General features: G+C 41.2%; 1 protein-coding gene across 1 annotated transcript in view; it reads right to left on the bottom strand.

Annotated features, from left to right (window-relative positions):
• lypc (ly6 domain containing, pigment cell) overlaps positions 1-14,483 on the bottom strand; it is a 161,874-nt gene that overhangs the window by 3,422 nt on the left and 143,969 nt on the right. The window lies entirely within an intron of this gene.

The following is a 14,483-nucleotide window of genomic DNA, read 5'->3' as shown; positions in this document are numbered from 1 at the left end:
TAACCAGTAGGCCACGGCTGCCCCGTATATATGACAAGTTATATGTCAAACAAATGCAGTTCCCCATTTTGCCTAATGCCTGAGGTGTGTTGTAAAGCAAAGCAATTGCGAAGTGCAGCAAAGCATAGCATCAGCAGTACAGTACAGTATATGTTTAGCAAGGCACTTTCATTCAAAACTCACAATCTCTCAATGATTTCCCTCACCATTCCCTTGTGTCTTATTAGTCTCTTCTTTATTAACACAAAGTTCAGGTGTTACATCTCACATTTCAGTTTCTCCCAGGTCTTTGGCAGCATGGTTTGTTTCGTTGTTATTATTTTTCAAGTAAGATCTTTAGACCTGATTCAGAATGCTGCAGCACGCCTGGTCTTCAATCAGCCAAAGAGGACACATGTAACTCCTCTCCTAGTTACTCTCCATTGGCTCCCTATAGCCAGAATTTTAAATCTCTCACTTTGGCCTATAGGACACTGATTGGATCTGCTCCTTGTTATTTTAATTCAATGATCAAGATGTACATCTCCAACCGCCCACTGCGGTCTGTTGTTTCAACCAGTTAGGTCAAATTCAAGACTCTTTTCCTGGTTCCATGTTGGTGGAATGAGTTGCCCAATGCTCTCCGTTCCTGTGATAGTTTTGGGACAGTATTAGGAAACTTGTCGTTTTATGTTCTAACTAATTTTACGAGTAGTACTAATCACCGAGTAGGCCTACAGCTGTTACAAGAGGGTCTGGCGTCCCTTTGTTATGATGCATTATGATCGTCTCTATATATTATCTAATATATATATATATATATATTTTAAGTATCAAAAATATTTTTTTTTGCCAATTTCGAATATTTACATATATTTCAAATATATTTGTGTATATAACACACCGCTGCCGACTTGAGCTTCCAAAGATTCAGGAAGTCATTCATTTTCAATGGAAGCTGGCTTCTCTTAGCTGCCAGAAGCGGCAAATCTGTCGGCGTCACATTTTGGGCGTCTTGTGCGTCTTGAGCGACAAACAGAAAGTTGAAAGTCAGTCAACTTTATGGTAATGAGCTATGACGCGGTTCAGCGACCAACGACCAGCAACCAATCGAATAGAATAAAGTATTAAGATAGAACATGATCGAACGTAAAATGCGTCACGTCAGAGCGGCCAAAGCTTCCCTGTACTTTTTTGACAAGCGTCCATGACAGGGCGACCAGAGCTTCTTCTTTTTTACCAATACAATTTCAGTAATATTTTACTCGGTACAATTCTCAGTAACTGAAGTTACTTTGCTTTTTAATCCAAAGTTGAGAAATGCTCAATTGACACCAGAGAAGATTATCCAAGAAAAAGTAATCTATGTTGGTCCTGGAATTGCCTTGTTTAGATGACCGTAGAAAGGGAATTTGAGTTATCTTTGCCATTCATGCAACAGATCTAACATGGTTAGGCTTTACTTCTCATTTCAAGCAGTGAGAATAACTAAAATGTTGCTTTTACAGACAAAGATCGTAGCCATTATTCTCAAATTATTTGCATTAAGTCTACACCACTGTAAGTGGAAGGAAAGGCAACCAGCAATGATGAGAACCATTTAAAATCAACATACAATTTCACTATGGCTATATTTTACTATATTAAGTTGTGAGTGACCTTTGGCCTTTGGGACCGACATTGTCCCATGAGCCATAACTGAAACCATTATATTGTTCTTTTGTTAGCCTTAAGCCTAGCTCAGTCATTATGCCATACCACATCACCTCCTGCCGTGTAATGAGCTGCATTGAACACATGAAGATCTATTGAGAACACCAAATCCATATTTTCTGTTATTTTGGTGAAAGTAATGTAAACGTAGTGTAATGCCTTACAATTAAAAGACAGTAATATTGTAATGTAACAAATTACTGACAGTAACAAGTAATAAATAATGCATTACGCTTTTAAAGTAACTTGCCCAATGCTGTTGTTTAGGGATGGTCATGTAACGTATCTTTGTCTTTTTTTTCTCCCCTCTACTATGTTTTCACAGATCCTTGCTCCTGATATCAGCCAGGATGTAAACAAGGCCTTGTTTGGCTACTCATTTGTTTACTTCCTGAAGAGGCTGAAGCATGCTGGCCTTGACACCTCAGTCCTTGCTTCCATTAACAGGTGTGTTACGGAGTGCATCCTCACATCATGATCTACTGCAGTGGTGGAAACAGAGGACAATTGGCAGGTATTTTATGTCATTTTTACATTACTTTTACTGCGATTTTGCTATGGTAGATATGGTTGTTGCTGTGCTAAATATAGGCCCATATTGTTTGACCACCTAAACCATATATTTTCTGAAAGCCTATAGCCTCTAGATGTCAATTAATATCAATTAAGACATGTCCCACTTTCCTACTTACTCTGGCATATCATAAGGCATACATAGGCCCATATTGTAGAGCGAGAAACAAATTGTTCAGCTGATACATTTTGGCCTACACTATTGGCAACCTTCTCAGTTACCCTAGCAACAACCTAACAACCACTACCATAGCATAGCAACCACCATATCGACCCTAGCAACCATCTCAATTACCCTAGCAACAACCTAGCAACCACTTTGATATTGTCAACCAATGTGAATACCCTAGCAACCGGTATAGCAACCACTTTATTTAGCATAGCAACCACCATACGTACCCTAGCAACACCATAGCAACCTTCTCAGTTACCCTAGCAACAACCCAGCAACCGTCACTACAATGCCAACATAGCAACACCATAGCAATCTTCTCAGTTACCCTAGCAACAACATAGCAACCACTACTATAGCAACTGCTATGTTTAACATAGCAACCACCATATCGACCCTAGCAACCATCTCAATTACCCTAGCAGCAACCTAGCAACCACTTTATTTAGCATAGCAACCACCATACGTACCTTAGCAACACCATAGCAACCTTCTCAGTTAATCTAGCAATGACCTAGCAACCGTTATGTTTAAAATAGTAATCAACATATCTAGCATAGCAACAGCCTAGCAACCACTATAGCAACCAACATGATTACCCTAGCAACCAGCATAGTAACTGCTTTATTTAGCATAACCGCCACCATATCAACCCTAGCAACACCAAAGAGACCTTGTCAGTTACCCTAGCAATAACCGAGCAACCACTACCATAACATCAAACTAGCAACCACCATAGCAACCATCTTAATTAACCTAGCAACCACTTTGATATTGTCAACCACTGTAACTACCCTAGAAACCCACATAGCAACCACTTCATTCACCATAACAACCACAATATCTTCCCTAGCAACACCATAGCAACCTTCTCAGTTACCCTAGCAACAACCCAGCAACCGCCACTACAATGCCAACATAGCAACACCATAGCAACCTTTCATAGCAACCTTCTCAGTTACCCTAGCAACAACCCAGCAACCGCCACTACAATGCCAACATAGCAACACCATAGCAACCTTCTCTGTTACCCTAGCATCAACCTAGCAACCACTACTATAGCAACTGCTATATTTAACATAGCAACCACCATATCGACCCTAGCAACCATCTCAATAACCCTAGCAACAACCTAGCAACCACTTTTTGGTATTGTCAACCAATGTGACTACCCTAGCAACGGGCATAGCAACCACTTTATTTAGGATAGCAACCACCATACGTTACCTTAGCAACACCATAACAACCTTCTCAGTTACCTCAGCAATAACCTAGCAACCGCTATGTTTAAAATAGCAATCAACATATCTACCATAGCAACAGCCTAGCAACCACTATAGCAACCAACATGATTACCCTAGCAACCAGCATAGCAACTGCTTTATTTAACATAACCGCCACCATATCTACCCTAGCAACACCATAGAGACCTTGTCAGTTACCCTAGCAATAACCTAGCAACCACTACCATAATGCCAACCTAGCAACCACCATAGCAACCAACATAGCAACCACTTTATTAAGCATAGCAACAACCATATCTACCTGCCAATTGTCCTCTGTACCCACCCGCTGCAGTAGACCATAGGATGTGCTCCACAACACAGCTGTAAATGGAAGCAAGGACTGAGGTGTCAAGGCCAGTATGGTTTAACCTCTTCAGGAAATAGACAAACAAGTAGCAAATCAAGGACAAACAAGGCCTTGTTTAAATGCTGGCTGTCTGTCTTGTTGTTTGTAGCAGGACACCACTCTCCTTTCTGTAGGTGTTCTGTTGGAGTCATATAATGAAATACACCCATACATTGGGATATCAGGAGCAAGGATCTATAAGTAGAGGGGAGACATTTCTTGAATTTCCCCTTGGGGATAAATAAAGTATCTATCTATCTATCTATCTATTATCTATCTATCTATCTATCTATCTATCTAAATTTAAGATATGTCTAGAAAACATTGCAGGACCATTAAATAAAATATCAGAACACCTTTCGTTCCTTTTTCATTTGATCACTATTGCAATTCACAGACATATCTTATATATTGGTGAGACAAGGTAAAAATGTTGTGGGTTAATATTCAAATACTACATTAGGCTACTAAAATATAACTCCACAACTTCAAGTGTCAACACTGTAGTTTTGGGTGAATATGTGTAGTTCTTATGCAGGAAAATACAGTAGGCCTAGGCTACTTTGGACATTAAAAGCTGCATTGCACTAGACTATATTGTACACTGTACAAATGCACTATATTATGGACATATATATGTTGTTCTGCTTTGTAATTTCAGAAAAACGGTAGCCTATAACAGCATTTTTTTGTCACAAGAGTTACCCAGACCCAAAGACACAAATAGGCTATTATGTGAAACTGATTTGCTTAAAACTAGACAATTTAATGTCAAACACCATGCCACTTAATTGGAAAGTTTGGCAGGATTGCACCATCGCACTCATTTTGATCATTTAACACGTGTCGTGAACAATGATTAATTTAGCTAATTATCTGTCCATGTCTTTGACAATCACAAGACGTTGAATAAATTCGTGCTATTCCAGGGCTCTTCGCCGTTTCCCGAACGTTTACAGACCTCATACCGCTGGGACGCTCTCCACCAGTATGCAGAAGATAGCTGAAGCAAAATAGACCTCCAACTCCAGACTGAGAACTAAGGAATTGATCGTAACAGGACGATATTAACACATTTAATAGGTTATCACTAATTAGATTTATTTTATTTTGTCTATTGTCTATTCGTCTATTTTGACGAGTAGGTTTTGGATATTTTGGTTAAGCCTAAATGCAGTTTTGTTGTAGGCGAACCGTTAAAAAGGCTGTATATTTCAGATTTAGATAATGATAATAATTGTTGGGGTCAGATGACGTCTGTGTTATGCACCTGTGGTTGCTCACGATAATTGGGTCACGTGGTGTTGGTGGCGGCAAGGTTCATAATATTACCTGCTAGGTGTTTTTGTGAATGAACAGAGATGGGGTGATGGGGTAAGCCTTACTTTTTGCTGACCGCATTTGTTTTTTATTTATTTATTTATTTATTTATTTTATTTGCAAACATCATTGACATTACAGAAAATGCAACACTACGACATGCACATGAATACTACATACGACAAACAGACGTACATTACATAAACACATACTGTAACTTAACAAGACATCACATTGACTTGGCTTCCACAAACATAACACAACATAACATTAATAACAGAAAGGCTAAGGATGATTTGCGTCCAGGATGATTACAGATATGATTATCAGGGATGAAATTGATGACCGGAATGAAAAGAAGGGGGGATGGGGGGGGGTGCGGATGGTAGCTCTAAGAGTGTGAATGAGGTGGTGTTGGGATGGGGGGTGAGGGGTAGTGAGTATGTGAGGATGTATGTGTGTGTGTGTGTGTGTGCGCATATGTATAAGGCTGGTTTGCTGTTGGGCCAGGAGGAGAGAAGCTGGAACATAGAGAGGGAGAGAGGGAGGGTTTCAGAGGAGAGGAGTTGTAATTATTCTATTAATGATAAGTATAATAAAAGGAATAACTGATTGCCTGGTTGATTGCCTGACTGATTGCCAACCTGGGCACCCATTAATGGCCACAGTTCCACCCAGCCCCTGCAGTTATACTGCGACGAGCTGACAGAGGGGAGGACCTGCGTGCCACCCATCGCCCCAGGCCCCCAGCATATGCACACATCCCCCACTACCACGACCAACCACACCTCGCCCCCAGACCTTCACCCAACACGCCACTCTTGACCTAAATATGTACAGTATGTGAATGGCTAGGTTGAGGGGTCTATCTAGAGTGTAGCATTAAAAGAAGTGGGCATGCATGGTGAATATCTGTCAAGATTTCCCCATGCACACCACACTTACCCTGTGTAAGATGTATGCCTCAACAATGTGTGCATTAAAATAAGTGAGGCATGCAGATAGACACCTGATGAGGCATCTACCTGCACTCCACTCTTACCCTAGCCTGTTTTGTAGTTTTTGTTTATGTATGTCACCTAACATGTAGTGCGATTAAAAGAGAGTAAAGCGTGCTGTGTGCTTCCAGGACAAGGCGTGTGCATGAGCGTATGAGGAGGGTGCACACCGGGGGCCCAGGGCCAATAGATAACCCACAGGACCCAACCAATGCCAAAACCACACAGCGACCCGCCAGGACCGAGTCTCCCAAGCCATCCAATGGGGCCCCGGCAGAATAACGATGGGAGAGGCAGAGAGAAAGAGTGAAATTAGTAAAGTTATCAGAGAATGTAAATAAAAGGGGGAGGGAAAGAAGGGGATGCTATTTATATTACTAATAATAATAATAATAATAATAATAATAATAATAATAATAATAATAACAATAATAGTTCCAGCTACCCTCCCCTGCCTAGTGTTCGATGATATGTGTATCTGTTGATGAAGTGTGTTATGATCGTGTGGAGATGGAACTCAGGCAAAGAGGGTCAGGACTGTAAGTAGGTGATAAAGGGGTACCAAGGAGAGGTTGTATCCTGAGTATTGATTAAGTTTGTAGTTGATAGGTTTTCTAATGATATATAGTCTGTTAACAAGTTTTTCCAATGAGTGATGTGAGCTTTTTTCTTAGATTTCCAGTTCATGAGGATTGTTTTCTTGGCGATAGTCAGCGCTACCAGCAGTGTTTTATTGCAGGAGTTGCTTAAATTGACTGTGGATGTATCACCAAGTATGCATAAGGAAGGGGATGCTGGGATGTGACAGCCAAAGATGGAAGAGAGAGATTTTGTGACACTCACCCAGAAGTGGTTGATTGGAGTGCAATGCCAAACCGCATGAATGTATGTATCTGGGTTATTTTGTGTGCAGTGAGTGCAAAGATCCGAGCCAAACCCCATTTTTGCCAATTTATGTGCAGTGAAGTGGAATCTGTGAAGAACCTTGTATTGTATTAGTTGTAGATTACTATTCTTTGTCATGAGGTAGATGTTTTTGCACATTTTGGTCCAGAAGTCGGCACCGGGAGTAATTGATAAGTCTGATTCCCATTTGTGATATGGCAGGCCAATTGTTTTTTCTGAACGAGATATAATTTTGTAAATTTGGGAGAGTATTTTTTTGGGAGAGGGAATATTAAGCAGCTCTGAGATTGGTGGGGGAATGTCAAGGTTAGCTGTCTGGATGTTAATTTTTCCTAGGATAGATGATTTAATTTGCAGGTATTGTAAGAAGTGTTTACTCTCGATGCCGTGCTTCTGGACCAAACAGGAAAATGAGGCCAGATTATTGTCTTGAAGAATGTGTTGAAGGTGAGTGATGCCCTTTCCCATCCATGTGTGAAAGTTAAGTGTTTTTTTATTGACGGTGAAATCTGGGTTATTCCAAATCGGGGTGCAAATTGATGGTGCTATAGGTGAATCAGTGATGTGGTAGAATCTCCACCAGGCTGTCAGAGTAGCTGAAATTGTTGGGGCTTTGAAGGATGGATGTTTTTTGACCGACTGACTGCAGAAAGGGAGATCTGAGATTTTAATTTCTTTACAGATTGTTTGTTCTAGGTCTAACCAGGTGTTGTCTGAGGGGGTGGGGTGTAGCCATTTGTGGATGAAGTGGAGCTGGTTGGCCAGGGCATAGTGCTGGAAGTGTGGGGCCTCTAGTCCTCCCATTGCTTTTGGTTTTTGGAGAGTGGCGAGTTTGATCCTTGGGGTCTTATCTTTCCAGTAGAATTTAGTGATTAATGAATCGAGAGACTTAAACCAGAGGGTGGTGGGCTGGGTTGGAATCATAGAGAATAGATAGTTTATTTTGGGCAGTATTGTCATTTTGATTACTGAGATTCTGCCCATGATGGATAATGGGAGGTTCTTCCAGCGTTGAAGGTCATCATCTATTGAAGTGAGTAGAGGGGAATAATTTAGGCTAAATAAGTCTGACAGCCTGGGGGAGACTTTTATCCCTAAGTAAGTGATATAGTTAGTGCAGAGTGGGATAGGTGAAGAGTTGGCTGTCACATCCCAGCTGTTGGGATGTAATGGGAGAACTGCAGATTTATTCCAATTGATTGAGTATTCAGAAATGTTAGAGAATGTGTCAATGAGTTTGATGGTTTCTTCTACTGATGTTGTGGGGTCTTGAAGAAAGAGAAGAATGTCATCAGCATAAAGGCTGATTTTGTGATGCATATATGGAGTCTGGACACCTTTGATGAGGGGGTTCTGACGGATGGCAGCTGCTAGGGGTTCAATGAAGATTGTAAATAGTGAGGGGGAGAGTGGGCACCCCTGTCTAGTTCCCCGGTGAAGAGTGAAACTTTGTGATGTTAGTCCATTGGTGATTACTGTGGCTGAAGGAGAGGTGCTGACCGCATTTTAATGACTGTTGAATGGAATAAGATGTTGTGGAATACATGACACTTGTGGATTTTAAGAACTGGATTGCGTTCATGAACTGATACTGAGCTGTGTTGGATATTCTGGAGATGACCGTTTTCTACAATAAAGGAACTTAACTTTATCGCTACTGGAAGTTATTGAACAGCGCGTCGGGCAAGTTAGTCTCCCCTACTCAGCCTCTCGGCGACCAAAGTTTTGAGTCGCCCACATTTGTCAGCAAAAAACTCGGCAACTGAGCCTTCTACAAACGCTGAGAAACCACGAGGCCACTCACGATTAGGCTACTACCTTTCATCTACGAAAGCGGCCAGTCTGACAAATCGCGGCAGGCCTACGGAAGGCGGTGGTATGTAATCTGTTTTATACTAGGCTACTGCTTACGGTTTGGAACGCAGTTTAGCCTACTTTGAATTGGTTACTGCAACGAGAAGACGTCTGTTTGAATAGGCCTATGGCTGCTGCTGCTGCTGCTTGGTGTCGTGTAGGCCGCTTGCCTTAAGAACACTGAATATCTGACGTGTGTGGTTTTTGCTTCCATGTGTTGATCAAAAAACCCTCTGCTCAGAGATTGCTGTGGCTATTGACATTGTTGTTTTCTGTTGAAATTGGTATCGATGCTCATTGTCTCGCGAGTATAAAATGACTGGATCAACAGCTGGTTCAATTGTTGACAAAAATGAAAATGATAAAAATAAAAGGCCAAACACTCTCACAGAAAAGGCTCTTGCAAACAAAATTGGAGCAATTCAGAAAGAACGTAAAAGGGAAGTAGACCAAATTAAGAGTATAATACCCTTGCTTAAAGAGCTTATGAAGGATGATAAAAATGCTTCACAGGTCAAACTACAGCTCAACAAATTAATGGAATTGTCTGAAAATGCTAGTTCATTACATGAATCTTTGATTCCTTTAATTCCCTCTGATGAACGTGACAAACAAAATACATGGTTCTCCAGTATCACTAAATACAACCAGGATTTCACAGAGGATGTTAAAATATGGCTTTCAGAACTAGATAAACATCCAAGCAGGCCATTAGAACCAACCCAGGATGTAGAGCTACCCCAGAAAGTTCCGCCAGAGGCAGAAAGTGGTGTTCAAAATGGAATAGAAAAGGAACCTCAATCTGTTCTCAATCCACAATATGATATCCAGGATGAAATATTGCCATGTGACAGCATATCAAATCTTGGTAGTGGTTTAAAATCAAACATATCTACAACCTCATCTGCACTGCTCAAAGCAGAGGCTGAAGTTGCCGCCTTGTATGTCCGTCAATGCATGCTCAAAGAAAAGCACGCTCTTGAGCAACAGGAAGAGCAACTGAGGAGAAGGAAGGAGCAGCTTCAACTCGAAGAGGATATAGCTGCGTCTGTTGCAAAGGTGAATGTACTGAGAACTGGATCCATTGTCCAAAGTGCCACTTCACGGAGATCAAACGGAATGGAATCATATTTTCAAACCAAAAGAAAAACCTTTGACACCCTTGATGCTGATACCTTTGTGTCACATGAACATAATGGAAAGAAAAAAATGTTCATTGGAAATACAGCACCTAAGTTAAGTACAAAGCAACAAACAATGACAAGTAAGTTTACACATCTCCACAAGGGGCCTTCAGATCCGTCATGGAATGTGATTCAAAATGATATATCTCCAGAAATTCAACCGAGACCTTCTCAAACACTTAACGGGAATCAGTATATATTGTCTGTAATGGAGAAACAAATTGAAATAACTAGTATGTTGGTGCGTCAACAAAGTCTTTCACGACTCCCAAAAAGAGAAATTCAAACATTTGACGGTGACCCTCTGCACTTCCATACTTTTATGCGATTATTTGAAAAGGTCATAGAGGCAAAGGCTGACAACTCTGACGACTGCCTGCATAACCTAGCACAGTACACCAGGGGGCAACCTAATGAATTTGTTAGAAGCTGTCAACATATGGCCGATGGTACTGGATACGTGAAGTCGAAGACTTTGTTATATGGACATTTTGGAAACGAGCATGTCATTGCATCTGCATCCTTGGATATAATACATTCATGGAGAGTAATTAGATCAGAGGATGTGAAGTCTCTTCAGGCATATAGTCTCTTTTTGCGTCGGTGTTGCAATGCAATGGATGAGGTTCAAGGTCTTAATGAATTAAATACTCCCTCCAATATGCTTGCTGTGATTAAACGATTGCCGTATGAGTTAAAAGATAAGTGGCGAACAGTGGCATGGGATATTCAGGAGAAGTATCACCGCAGAGCTGCATTTGTTGACATTGTTGTCTTCCTTGAGCGTCAAGTGAAAATTGCCACAGATCCGGTCTTTGGGAATTTATGTGAAGTTCCATCTACTCAAGCAACTGCTAAAGATGGTGACCGAAGAAGGCACTCACCTCGGCCAAAGGCTAGAGGAAGTAGCTTTGCCACGACTGTCACCTCAGTGGAGAAAGAGCGTCAAACAGAGGAAAATGTTAGAAATGGATACTTACCTGAAGGGAAATGCCTCTACTGCAAAGGTGCACACATACTTCAGTTGTGTACTCTACTGGATGACAAGCCACACGATGAGAAGATTGCCTTTCTTAAAAGGAATAGTATCTGTTTCGGCTGCTTGTGTCCTGGGCACATCAGTAAAGAATGTAGGAAACGCCTCTCCTGTAAAATCTGTAACTTAAGACACCCAAGTATACTCCACATCCACCGAGAGAGGAATGATGATGATCTTAATCACGATGCAGATCGTTCTCTTGTTGCAGTCCAGACAAGTGGTCTTACTGGGGCCGGTGAGCAAGACTGCAAGCTTGCCATCATCCCAGTAAAGGTAAAGTCAAAGAAAAGCCAAAAAATAATCGAAAAATACGCCTTTCTAGACCAAGGGAGTTCAGCATCCTTTTGCACAGTGGGTCTCATGGATAGGTTGAATCTTTCTGGGAGAAAAACAAGGATTCTCTTGCGTACGATGGGACAAGAAAAGATTGTGGACAGCTGTATTGTTTCAAACTTGGAGGTGTCTGGATTGGATGGCAACTTGTTTTGGCAAATCTTTTCACACAGCGTAAAATGCCCGTTAACAGATGTAACATCTCAAGACAGCAGGATCTGAGTGACTGGCCACACTTGAAGCAGGTTCATCTGCCTGATATAGAAGCAGAGGTTGAGCTTTTGATAGGTATGAACATGCCCCAAGCCTTGGAACCTTTGGAGGTCATTCAGAGTGTTAATAAAGGTCCATATGCCATCAAGACTGTGCTTGGTTGGACGGTGAGTGGGCCATTAGACAGAGATTCGACAATGTCTAATACTAGTAAGACAGCAGAGCAACGTGCAATTAACCGGAAGAGGAGGATCACCAGGGACAAAGGTTTCCAAAGACCAAGATTACGCTGGTTTTATGAATAACCTCATCCAGAGGATCTGCACAAAGAGCACATCATTCGACATAACCTCAGGACTCACGAGACATTACTGACGCATTGATATTTGGCTATGTGCTGGTAACCTCTGGCCATTGACTGAAATAAAAAAAACATTAAAAAAGCAAACAAAAGGAACCAACAAAAGGAAGAAATGTACATATTTGATGCGTGTGCTATTTGCTTTTGTATTTTATTTTCTGCCACATGTACTTGCTTGGCCAGGTGGGGGCGCAATGCAAGGCAGGCCCATTGGGTGTCATCATAATCATAATATATATTAACCTGAGAAATTTCAGACCATTCATTTTAAGCAAAGAACATTTCTGATACACTTTTTGGTTGGCCAGATGGTGGCGCTATGTTAGACATGGAAAGTAGACATGTGAATATCATCACAATAATGATATCCAAATTTTGTGTAAACTTTCAGATCAATCACATTGTCCATTTCTGGCACATTTCCTGCTTGGCCAGAAGGCGGTGCTATGCTAGGCCTGTGAATTACGCATGTGAATATGATCACAATAATGATATCCAATATTTTATTAAGTTTCAGATCAATCACTTAAGGCATTGTCCATTTCTGGCACATTTCCTGCTTGGCCAGGTGGTGGCGCTATGCCAGGCGGTGGCGCTATGCCAGACAGGCCCATTGGGTGTCTGGATATCATCATAATCATGATATCTATTAACCTGAGAAGTTTCAGACCATTCATTCAATGCACTGTGATTTATGACACATTTTCTGTTTATGTGGTGAGATATTAAAATCATATCAAATATACAACATTCCAAAATCCATTCACAATTTAACATCAGCGACATCTTGGCATAATGTTTGCCAAATTTCAAATGAATCTGACAAACCGTGTAGGAGGAGTATGTTCAAATTGATCATGTGACATCAGGATAATTGTCATTCTTTCTGTTGCCAATTGGTGGCGCTATGCCAAACATGCATTATGGGCATGTGAATATTATCATTAACATGGTCTTTAATGACCTGTAAAATTTAAAACATTTCAAGCCATGCATGGTGAATTATGACACATTTATTGTTTGTGTGGAACGGTATTAAAATGAACAATTTCGCCATTTTGTCAAATTACAACATATAAAAAAAAAGGCTTCACAATTTAGAATCAGGAACATCTCGGCGTCATGTATACCAACTTTGACATGAATCGGATCAACCGTCTAGGAGGAGTACGTTAAAATTGATCATGTCCACAACGCACAAATTCTCAATTACCTCACTTCCTGTGGGCGTGGCTAATGGCATGTTAATACAAAAGTTGTTTGTTTTTGGGAGTTACATACACCCCCCAAATTTGGTGTGTGTATCTAAAACTATATGCCAACCACAAGTCACAGTGACATAAGGGGGCGCTATGGAGTTCCTGGGCAACGCCCGGTGCCAAGCTTTTATCCCTGTCTATTCACTGTATCACTTGATGTGTGTGCCAAATTTTATGCGTTTTCACCCATGGGAAGCACCTCTTTTGGCATCATGATTCATGACATATTTCATCACATATTAGTCTGCACAAAATCCCAAATACCTCACTTCCTGTTGGGCGTGGCTAATGCATTGTACATACGAAAGTTGTTCATCTTGGGGAGATACACACACCTACCAAATTTGGTGTTTGTAGCTGAAAGTATATGCCCACCACGGGATCAGTCATCTAAGGGGGCGTAAGGGGGCGCTAGCGAGTCTATGGGCCATACCCGGGGCCAAGCTTTTTTACCTAGCTGCTTTGTGTGACCCCTGATGTGTGTGCCAAATTTCAAGACTTTTCGATTATGTTAACCACCTCAAAATATTTGCCAACCACGGGATCAGTCACCTAAGGGGGCGCTAGCGAGTCCCTGGGCCACGCCCGGGGTCAAGCTCTTGTACCTAACTGCGATGCGTGACACCTGACGTGTGTGCCAAATTTCAAGAGTTTTCGACCATTGACCATCACCTCAAAAACAGGAAAGCAAAAAAGTAGAATAACAATAATAATACTCAATAATAATAATAATCCTTACAAAAACAATAGGGCCTTGTGCCCTTCGGTGCTCGGGCCCTAATAATAATAATAATAATAATAATCCTTACAAAAACAATAGGGCCTTGCGCCCTTCGGTGCTCGGGCCCTAATAATAATCCTTACAAAAACAATAGGGCCTTGCGCCCTTCGGTGCTCGGGCCCTAATAATAATAAATAATAATAATAATCCTTACAAAAACAATAGG

This window comes from Alosa sapidissima, chromosome 10 (assembly GCF_018492685.1).
Source record: "Alosa sapidissima isolate fAloSap1 chromosome 10, fAloSap1.pri, whole genome shotgun sequence".
Taxonomy (NCBI): domain Eukaryota; kingdom Metazoa; phylum Chordata; class Actinopteri; order Clupeiformes; family Clupeidae; genus Alosa; species Alosa sapidissima.
Note: the sequence above shows the minus strand (reverse complement) of the source record. Positions and strands in the feature narration are given on the sequence as shown.